Raw genomic sequence first — 11507 nt, 5'->3', positions numbered from 1 at the left:
GACTGGCCCAGACAGCCCTGGAGGCCACAACTCCCCCTTTCTCCTCAGCAGACACTGACTAACCCACACGTCCCCACTCTAGCTAGGCTTAGCTACAAGTTGGCACCAGACTCAGATGAAACTTCATTGAGGGGCCAAGAAAGAGGGCTTTTCTCCCGGGCAGGGTGATGAGGAAGAAACAATAAGTGATGCACTCCTGAGAGATTAGCCACTGAAAACCTTATGAATAATGGCGGAATGTTGTCTGATATTGCATCAGAAGATAAGCTATTCGGGTTGGAAGGCACTCAAAATACGACTGAAGAAGAGCTGCCTCCTCAAAATAGAGTAGACCTGTGGTAGTTACCTAATCTGGTGTCAATTTAAGGATTAAGAGTGTAAGGGTGGAGTCTAGGCTGTCAATCTGGAGATAGACAATGAAACTTCTGTGTGGGCATGGCCTTCTCCTGAGAATTCTGGGAAATCTAGTACTTCCTCCTTGGAGGCAGAAGACACCTCTCTCTCTCTCTGCTACTGCCTGGGAGACACTGCAGAAGACAAGCCACATGGACATAACCAGACCTCGGAAGCTGGAAAAGTCACAGAGAGACCCCTGCCAGCACTGAGATGCTTAAAACGCCACTGGACCCAAAGACTTCCTACCCACTGGCTTGTGATCGTCCTGCATTCAGCTTCATTGCATGTGTTTCGTGAGTCTAAAGAGAACTTTGTAGATTGGTATCAGACATATGGGCTAATATCAGACTTATGGCCTTGGACTGGACTGGGTTGGGATGTTTTATCAATGTTCAATTCCTCTTGTACATAAACCTCTCCCTTATATACAAATGTGTGTTTATGGATTTGTTTCTCTAGTCTTCCCAGACTAACACAAGACCTGAATGACATGGGTGGAGAAAAGCCTCACGGCCTGTATTTGCTTATGGGGCAAGGCTCAAAATGAGAAGAAAAAGCTATAAACATGCATTCACATTGCAACATGGACCGTATAAAGTATGAATCTAGGAAAATTGTAAGTTCTCAAAATGGAAACAGAATGCAGGAAGATGGATGTCCCAGGCATTAGTGAGATGAAATGGACCGTTTGGTCATTTTGAATCAGACATGCATATGCTTTACTATGACAGGAATGACAGTAGATGAGATGGCATCTCACAATGAGCATAAAGAACATTTAAGATCGATCTCGAAGGACAGTGCCATATGTGATAGGATAATAGCCACACCCATACAAGGAAGACCAGTTAATATGGTGATTCAAATTTGCACCCCAACCACTAATGCCAAAGGTGAAGATACTGAAGATTTTTACCAACCATTCCTGGTGACGGAAATGAGAATGTTGGCAGAAAAAGGATCAGTTGCTGGAAAACATGGTTTTCGTGATGAAAATTATGCTGGAGATGGCATGATAGATTTTGCAAAACCATTGGAAATACCTTTTTCAATAATATCAATGGTGATTTCCCACACGTTGGTTAATAGTGATGAGCCCTGTCTGAAGCCAGCCCTGTCTGTCTGCTCAAAACTGGGGCTCTGCTGCCCCCAAACCTTCCTCTGGTGCTGTTGGGGGAGTTGATGTCATTTATACAGCTAAGAGGGTAGCACGGGAAAAAGTGAGCATTCAAATCCCAGAAGAACTGTTGGGAGTGTCTTAGCTGATGTTGGGCCATAAATCCGAGGAGCAAGGCGAGGATTGCACACCCTTGACAACGGACGAGGCACATAGAACTTGGAACCTTGGTAACCAAGCATGCGCATTCTAGAGGCAACCTCCAACCCAGCTCACTTGAGTGCAAACACTCCAACTAGAAACAAGTATCGTTGTTGCTGTGTTGAATTTTCCAATGAATCAAAGTTGAGAAATCAAGGAATCTGACCCTTGTAGGAAGACTGAGATGTAGTCTCAACTCCTACCCCTGAAGATGCTGGCCACTGGGCAAAAAGAAATAGAGAGTACCACAGGATGGTCCAGAGTTCCCCAGTCTAGAACAGGCCACCACTGTGATCCCATCTGGGCAGGCCCCTGCCCACTCCCCGAGAATATACTGCCTCTGGGATGTTGCCAAGCCTTTTCCTTAGGTGTCCTTGGTTGTGGGGCAGCGGGGAAAGAGGACAGAACTGATGAATCAGCAATTGTTGGGTGAGGCATGGTTGGTTCATTTGGGAGATATGATCTGATCTATAAACCCCTTCCTAATTCACAGGAAGAAATTAAAAAATAATTCTAAAAACATTGCTGGATGAGGCAGGCTTCATTTAGGAGAGAGGTAGAAAGGGGTGGCAGCCAAAGAAGGAAGGGTTGCATGGCCTGAGAAGATGGGTGATGAGGAAGATGGTGGACTGACACTCAATGAGGGACCCCCTCCCCAGCTCCTTCCTCATGGTCCCTTGTCATCACCGGATTCAGGGGGTTGAATGTGACCCAGAATGGCATGGTGGGTGGGCTAGACAATCAGGTTGGGTGCCTTGGGGATTGGGTGTCACAGGGGGACATCTGTTTCATATCCCTGAAGCCACACCCTCTCCCATCACATAGGTTGCTGGACCCTAAGTGTTGACCTGAGCTTCCTAGTTTAGACCAGGTCTTTAAGGAGGGACACATCAAGCCAGAAGTCCCCAGTAGGATCTTCTCTGAGCTCCAGATGGCCCTGTTTGGGGCAGTCACCATATGGTCCTAGTTGTAGGCATTGCCAGGCCACAACTGACCCTGTGCTGACTCGGCTCTTTCTGGACCCTGCTGCAATGCTCAGAGGTGGCTAGTTCTCTCCTCAGTCCATAGGCTTGGTCTGAGCCAGATGGTACCGCACAAGGCCAGTCTACCCAGCACTTGGGGACGGGTGGTGCAGTGGTAGCTGCTGAGAGGCCAAGAAGGCACAAAGGCCTGAAAGGTAGAGAAGCTGCAGGCTCAGAGGGGTCTCTCACCCCTCCTTAACCCACTCAAAGCATTGTCTCTGCAGAGCTGCCAACAAGAGATAGCCCAGGAAGAGGACAGATGCAAACTCACCAGCCAACCCAAGAAAGGGCCAGGCAGAGTTGGCACAGGGTCTGGGTGAGTTCAGGCATCAGGGTCTCCATCCAGGGTCCAGAGAAGGTCAGAGGGGTCCTGGCCCACTCACCACCATACAAAACCCCCACTCCCTCCCGGAGATGTCCCTCTAGAGGACCCCCAGTTCCCTCCCACAGTAACTGGCCTCCCCAAATTCCCTTCCTACTTTGGCCAGAACGTCTGTACAAAATGACTTTTCACATGTTTGTAGGAATATCAGAAATGAGTCTTTTATACTGTTTCCACCTTACACCAGCTCAGGTGTCCTTTGGCATCCAGTTCTTGGTCTAGTATTTAACTCTGGACCCCAGAGCCCCAGGCAGCAGTCGACAGCACTGTCCTTCTCCACCACCTCCCACCGCCTCATGCTTAATAGACTTTTTTCACCCCCCAAAATGAGGCTCAGTTTGCGGCGTACAGAACCCAACACCGTGACCCCTGTAAGTCAGGATGTGTGTCGTGACCAGCTACAGAAACGTCCAGAAGGAGGGCTGGTTCCCACAGTGATTAAGCCTTTCGCGGCTGCTGGCCCTGGACTGATTCCTGAACTGCTCCCCTTTCAGCAAGACCAGAGAAGCACTGGCCTGTGTCTGCACCCAGACAGACTCCCAGGAGTGACATGCTGGGGCCAAGGCTGAGCACATGGACGGCTAAGATGGCGAGAGCCAGAGACCATCCCCAAACAGCTGTAGCGCCAACAGTTGGCGATGCTGGCTGTGTCCCTGCGTCAATTCTGCCCTGGCTCTTAGGGGTCTTTTTCCGTTTTGTCAATCTGCTGTGATGGTGGCCAATGGGCTGATAGGGTGGCTTTGAGGTGCTGTTGGCCCTGAGGACAGATCCCCCTTACAGTCTTTTGCTGTTCATTTGCATTCACGTTCCCTGAGTCAGAGCCTTGGGCCTGTGGGAATCTCTCTCACGGTTTCACCCATGACTGACTGGATTTGGGACCATCATAGACTTTGAGTCTCAAAATTCCTTTAATGTACAGAGTGGACCTCCTGGAGTTTGTCCGCTCCGTGCACTTCCAGCTGGGAAGGGAGTGAGCTTACACCAGACCTTTCCCTCTGAATTGGAGCAAACTCAACGGGAGCATCATGGAGCCCAGGAAGCAGGCACTTCCAGGCCCTGACCACCTGACTGGAGCAGACCTTGACATCGCTAAGCCTCTAGTTTCTCATCTCTGGAATGGGGTGTTTGGGGAGGACTCACTCAAAAATGACTTCAAATTTCCTAATGTTTTTAATCACACACCAGCTCTCACAACCAACACACACATCAACTTAAACTTTGAAAGTTCAGCCCCAGTTTCATGTCCTGTCGCTTGCCACAAGTCACTTAAGGTAGAACCTTCCTGGTTTGAGCTCCAGCCCCCAATTTGTCCTCTAGGTCATGGTGCAGCCTCTGACAGTCTGTCCCACCTCTTTGGCACCCAGGGTGTCTATGCACCAGATACGGACCTGGATGAGACCTGCCTATTCAGAACATTAGGGCTCAGCTGCACAAGAAGCCTTTGACCCTGGAGAGAAAAGTGTCAGTGGGAGAAGAGGGCTTCTTGGGTGGGGGGGGGGGCTAAGAATCAGTCCACACATGGGTGCTATTCCACCACTGGAACAGGCCCACCCCCAGGATCCCACCACCAGCCCTATCACCAGAGCCTGAGGGATAGCCTATTGCAGAGCCAGAGGATTTTCTTGCCAACTCTGGCTGCATCATGTGTTTCCAGCCCTGCACCGGCAGCAACTGGGGCTGCAGGTAGCCCCGAGTTCTCCGACTTGAGCTCTGACCCCCAGCACCCAAGTTCCAGATATTTGCAATACCGCCTCTGCAGCAGCCCCTCGTCCAGAGCCTGGGGGTGTAGAAGGAGACCCCTCACTCACCTCAGCCGACTGGGATTTTTTTTGGCTTTTCTCTAGTATTTTCCCTATAAGCTCACCTTAGAGTTTAGACTAGGTTAACTCTAGATGTCTCACTTAATAAAGTGTGAATCATTTAAAAGTGTGCACGACGGTGACTTCATGAACTTTCCCAGCCGACTGGGATTTTTTTTGGCTTTTCTCTAGTATTTTCCCTATAAGCTCACCTTAGAGTTTAGACTAGGTTAACTCTAGATGTCTCACTTAATAAAGTGTGAATCATTTAAAAGTGTGCACGACGGTGACTTCATGAACTTTCCCAATCCCACTGAGCCATCACTAAGCATCTACTTCTGGACCATTTTCGTCATCATAAATGGAACGCCACTGAAGTCCCCGTGAGGAAGTCTGCCCCGTGGTCCCTCACCACGGTCCACACAGTCAGCGATCAGCTCACGGTGCCCATGGCTTCATCTCCTCGGGGTATCGTATCTACCTGGAAATGCATGTCCTTACATGCTATGACTTTGTCACTTAGCTGAACGAGATTCCCCCGTGCCCTGCCATAAAGACATCATTCCCTCGGAGACTCAGTGGAACCCCCTTGTATGGATGGACCATGCTGTGGTCATCCATTCTTCTGTTGATGGACATCTGTGTGGTGTCCACCTTTGATTGATGGGAGTGTTTCTGTGAGTATCATGAACAGGTATGTGTATGAATGCCTGTGTCTACTGGATAAGTCCCATGATGAAATGAGGAGGCTGTAATGCTGATATTTGGGTGCAGGTGTGGGGAATGAGAGGTGGAAGGGATCAAGGGAAAGACAAGGTAGTGATGGGAGCTGAAGAGGTGGGAGAATCCTAGAGAATTCCCAAATAGGAGTAAAAAGGAGACAGACGGGGGCGGGAGGCAGCAGTGGTGTGGTGAGTGAGGAGGTGGGAGGGCTCTGCCCCAGTATGAAAAATGAGACGGTGGGAAAGGGCAGAACACCATTACCAGGTATGATGGGGGACGAGACAGGAGGGTCAAGAGGTGGCCAAGATAAAATAATAAGTCAGGAGGGTGAGCGAGTGAGGAGAAAGGATTGCCCATAAGTAGCCACCGGTGTGGGAAGAAGGCGACAAAATGGATGCAGTGCGGGTCCAGGTGTGGAGGGCCAGGAAACCACTCAGGTGTCAAGACTAAGGTGAGAGGCCCTCCCGTAGCAGGCGCCCCTGTGGGGCATGAGAAAAGGGGAGGAGCTACAGTCCAGTGGTGGTGGTTGAGGAGGTCAGAGGCGTCAGGAGGTAGCGCAGGTGGGGAAAGTGAAAAGGTGAAGGGGTCAGCACTCAGCCTGGGTTGGAAACCGAGGAAGAGGGAGGATTCGGCTGGGATGTGTTTGAGGAGGCTTTGGAAATGCTCAGGTGTCAGCCTTTTCTGGGAAGCTACGGGGAAGGCAGGATCGAATGAAACCCACGGGAAGGTGTTCAGTCAGTGGGAGGGAGCTGAAGGCAGTTCCGGTGTGGTCGATGAGAATGTGGAAGGAAGATGTGGGATGGCAGAAGTTGGCAGAGGCAGGAGGTGGAAAGTGTCTGGGAAAAGGCACAGGTGTGGTCATTGAGGAGGTAGATGGGGCCAGAAAGGAACCCACTGTGCTACCGGATAGGTTTCCCATTTGCATCTCATCTAAGTGCTACTGCGGTGCTGCCCCCTAGGTTAGCCCTCCTCTTGACAAAGAAATGGAAGAAAGCAGAAATTAACATGACAGGGGGCCAATCAGACCAATGTTAAACTCAGTTCTGGCCAAAGTAGAGCATGTGGTGCTCCAAAAATGTTGCCGCCTTCTCCCTTCATCTGTTTGTTTGTCTGTTTGTTTTACTGGTGCATAAAGTGGTAGCAACATAGTATCTGTGCAGACAGCCTGCCAGGTGTCTGCAGCTGATTTAACTCTGCAAGAAGCTGCCCAGAGCCAAGCCTCTCCACAGAGCATGGGTACCGCCGACGTGAAAAGCCAGGATGCTTTGACAGCGCACCCAACCACAGCAGCGTCAGAAAATCAGCAAAGCAAACAGCGCTTGACATTTTCCGAGTTCCTTAAGCAAAGTTGGCAGCCTTCTTGAGTCTGCAAATATGTTCTCTGTTGTGCGCTCTTTTCGCTTTATTTTAGCTCGCTAGGCAATATTGTCTCTTGTGACTACCGTTTTTTACCGTCTTCGTAAAGGGACGCAGCAGACAAACTCTGATCTCCTCGAGTTTAGATGCATCCCATTGGCTTTGTGTGCCTCACTTCAGCCTGTACAATGATGGGTTTGTGGGTGCTTATCACTCAAGTGAAGATAGAACAGATCACACCACAGAGGACTCTTGTGAGGACGAAACACCGAGTGTATTGACTGAAGGTAGGAAAGACCGGCATAGAGGCTCAGAAACTCAAGTTGGTTTCAAAACCCCAAAGAAGGTTCAGACCTTTAGTTAGGTGTAGTTTGTTTGTTTGACTTCTTATTGTGATCCAAGGGAAAGCTTAAGGAACACGTTGGCTTCCCATTCAATAATTCACAGTTTTGTATCCTGACACTGATCATTAGCCCCACAATGCAAACCCGCTTCTTCCCTGTGCTTGTGTTCTCATCGCCACTCTTTCCTGCCCTTCCCTGCCATCTCAGCTTTATCCCTGGGCAAACGCTGCCCTTTTGATCTCACATGACTGGTTTTTCTCACAAGTGTCTACCTCCCAGTGTTACAATTCACTTCATCCATCTGTTCGTTATTTGGCCAAAGTCACAGGGGTGGCCAGAGCCCTAAGAGCTCCGCCACTCACTATCAGACCACTCTCAGACCTGGTCTTTGCTTTAAATATTGGGTTTGGGTCCACATTTTTCTCACTCTATCCAGGCCCTTCTATTCAGAGCAGTTGGCTGGCGTAGCCTGGCACCATCTAGTTCTTCTGGTCTTGAGGGCATAGAGGCTGTGGCTCACATGGCCCACTTGTCCTTTAGACTAATTATTTCCATGCATCTTTGTTTTGTTTTTAATTTTCACTCTTCTTTGCTTCCAATGATGAACTCCTGTTGTTGTTACATCTTGACTTTGTCCTTATCAGTTGGAAAAAAGTACTCTCAAGAGTGGTGGTTGTTTGTGTGGAATTCGCTTAATAAAGATGTTTTTCAAGCCTTGTCTTCTTACCAGTTCTTTCAAATGAATACCTTCTTAGCATATTTTTAATATGAAACTTAATAGTCTGGATCAGAAATATGTTGGCAAGATATCTGGATATGTCCCCACAGCTAACAATGACTTTATATTGATGTAGAACCATTAGTGAGCTTTCTGCATTATAAATGTGAAATCGCTGATCCTCAACACACTGAGTCCTTCCGGTGTTTCTGACTTCATCAAGCCAATGGAGTGTAGGGCTGAGAACAATGACTTCTATTAATGTTAATCTCTTTTTACCATGATATCCTTAGGGTGAGAATATTATAGTTCAGGTAGCTGGAACAGAATTTTCCTGTATGGTAAGTGCAGTCAGATTAACTTGGAAAGTGGAAATAGGGTCAGATTTTTCTATCAGCTTTACCAGATCCCGAAGAAGTGCAAAGAAGTGAATAGGAAACGTTAAACTCCAAGCAACCAGATGTAAATGCCCATTATTTGACTAAAAGTTGAGACACAGGAGTGGCTGACAGGGAAAATGTCACCATCTCCTCACCCTTTCAAAACTTAGGGCCATAGTCCCGGGAGCTCCACCAGTCTCTATCATCAGACCAGTCAGCCTAACAAAGATCCCTTCAGCATGTCCATCTGCCAACACGAACATTTCTTTTCCCTCCAAAATGCCATTCCAGTGAGCTGAAAGTTAAGGAAATTCACTTGTTTTAGCTAATGCTGAATTTAGTTTAAATACATTGGAAACATGGATATAAATGACTTACCACTAGTTGTTTGTATGCATGTTTTTAGTTCCCTGGGAATCAAACCACTTGCCCGTGATAAGCTTCCTATTCATGGAAATCCCTGGTGGCATAGGCTGTGCATGTGTTAGCAGACGTTGATTCTGACGAGGATTAAGCACTGTCTGTGTGACCCCATTTGGAGACAACAAGCAAAACCTGCTTGCTGGTCTCCTCTAGACTCTTCCCTGTATCAGACTAGAACCCTGACCCATAGGATGTTCGTTGGCTGTTGGAAGTTAATTGCCAGGACTCTCTTCCAACGCTCTGAGCTGGCTTGAACCCTCGAGCTGTCTGTTGGCAGCAAAATATGCAGTTTGCAACACCCAGGACCTCTCTCCACAATTAGGACCTCCTATCACCTATCACTCATATAGGGCCGGAATGGGGAACAGCCAGTCTCCAGCTGAACAAAGCCTGAGAAATCATTTGGTCATGCTTTGCCAAGGCAACTGCAGGCTGGAACGGAATTTCAATTAATCGAGGAGGTTTTTCATAGCAACATAAATTTCTATTAAGTAGAAATGAGGACCTAATGCTGGGGCCTTAAGTGGAGAGAAAATGTTTTGAGAATGAGGCCAATGAATGTACAAATGTGCTTTACACAATTGATGTGTGTATGTGTTGTGATAAGAGTTGTATGATCCCCTAATAAAATGATTAAAAAAACAAAAAAAATTCTATTAAGTGAATCATATGTCCATTATAGGATCGACAGGACACATACCAGCACAGGACAGGACAGATATGTATGCTTCTCACCAGCTGCCCAAGACCTGTCTGCCTGTTTTGTGGTCACTCAGAGGACAGTCAGTGCCAGGCAAGCTGGGAGTGGACATGCTACAAGAGGGTTAGCACTCTATTACTTAACTAACAGGATCTAGTGATGAGACAAAATGGGATGAGGTAGTTCCTCCCAGTGTTGATGACCTGCGTCTGATGATTGACAACAATGTTGTTGATGTCTTTTTAAATACCTGATAACTCCAATCCAACTTTTATCCACATGTCCACCATCAACCGTCCTCAAGAAAAGTGAATCTCAGATGAAGATTAGGAGGAAATCACAGTACACAGAAGATATTTCTGAGTCCATGATAAGAATATTGGACATGTTCCAAATCCAAGATGCAGAATTAGAACAGCAATCACAGGAAAATAAGCATGTCGCTGGACCTGCTTATTAAAATGTAAGTGGTATAATAGCCTATAATTGGCAACTGCAAAGAATAGAAAAATTGACATAGAATGTCAATTGTTCTAAGAGAAACAGACAACTGATTATTGCTGTTAACGTCAAAGGCAAACCTGTGTGCCTAGTTTGTGGTGATGTGGTAGCAGTAATGGGGGGAAAAACATTCTAAACTCAATGAAGGCAAGGAGGGCCTTCATAGGGTGGGGTGGGCACTGGGCTGCGGGTCCTAACCTAGTCGTGTCTCCAAGGGCACAAGCAAGAAGGCTGTGTTGGCTACAGCGGGGTCCTCTCCTAGTGGGTGGCAGAGGGTGTGATCAAAGGGTCCTGGGGGGGCAAGCTGGCTCCTGAGGGGTGTGGAGCAACAGGCGGAGGTCAGGCAGAAAGGAACACTGAGGGGCGAACACACCCTGTGGGACAGGGGAGGGGGCGATGGAAAGGTGTGTAGGCTCTGCTCCTGTGCGTGAGCATCAGGTGGGCTGGAGGGACAGGGAGATGCTGAAGAGGATGCTCAGACCCAGTGAGGGAGCAAGAGAGCACTCTTCTGGAAGTGCCATTTCTCTGGGGTGGGCTGTGGGGCCACCGGGGCAGCCTTGGGATGAGATGTGCTCTTCAGGTGATGTCTGTCTGCTGCCAGAGCATAGGGGAGCAGCCCCCCACAAGCAGGAGACCCCTGGGACCACTCCTCAAAGCTGAGAGAGGAACCACCGGTGGGCAGGCCTTCTGTCACTTTGGGGGAGGAGCAATCACAGGTTGGAAGGGGGTCTCTAAGGGGGGGGTGTACACCCCTTCTGGGTATCCTGGACTCTTGTCAGCCCTAACCCGGACTGGACTGCATGGACTGGTTTCCAGAGATTTTTGACTGTGGGCCTCCTAACATAGTCAGAGCTGAGATGTCGTTAAAGTATCTATATATATTATTTATGCAAAGCAGGTGCAGATCTGCTCTGCAGTTTATTGTCCTACTTGCAATTCCTGTGCATACGGAGCTTGTTTTCTATGTGTTACGCCGTGGTTTATGAATTAAAAAGTACACATGCTGAAAAAAATTAAACTAACACACTAAATGACCAATCTATAGGCTACAAATTGGGTAGGAAAAATACTTAAAAGAAGACACTGAGGTAAAGGATGTGAAGGCGTTGGGCTGTGGAGCGGATGCTCCCTGGTTGGGGAGGAGCAGCTTCCTCCAGGAGCTGTGTCTGTGGCTGGGCCTCAGCTGCCCGGCAGAGCTGGAGCTGGAGGACCAGGGGCCCCCGGAGCCCCATGGCAGCTTCAGGAGCAGCGTAAATGGGTGTTCCTGACCTGCCACGGTCAGGTGTTCCAGGGCCACGTTCCAGCCTTGCAGCTGGTTTTACACTGGGTCCCAGCAGCGGATGGTCTCTGGCGCTCCAGTGATGCTGTGGGAGCACAGTCCACTCGGGTGGTGCTCCCTCCGCCAGCTCTGCAGGTGGCCCAGGAATGTGTGCAGGCTTCCAGCT

At 48.7% G+C, this 11507-nt stretch overlaps 1 protein-coding gene across 1 annotated transcript in view; it reads right to left on the bottom strand.

Moving 5' to 3' along the window:
- CFAP95 (cilia and flagella associated protein 95) overlaps nt 1–11507 on the bottom strand; it is a 105253-nt gene extending 93746 nt beyond the window's left edge. Inside the window, exon 1 of the mRNA XM_045288621.1 lies at nt 11332–11507. The gene's annotated coding sequence lies outside the window, so the exon portion shown is untranslated. The remainder of the gene's footprint in view (nt 1–11331) is intronic.

The sequence above is a fragment of the Echinops telfairi genome, unplaced genomic scaffold, assembly GCF_000313985.2.
Source record: "Echinops telfairi isolate 266 unplaced genomic scaffold, ASM31398v2 ScPeMD7_22;HRSCAF=79, whole genome shotgun sequence".
NCBI classification, from domain to species: Eukaryota; Metazoa; Chordata; class Mammalia; order Afrosoricida; family Tenrecidae; genus Echinops; species Echinops telfairi.
This window is presented reverse-complemented; position numbering and strand designations above follow the sequence as displayed.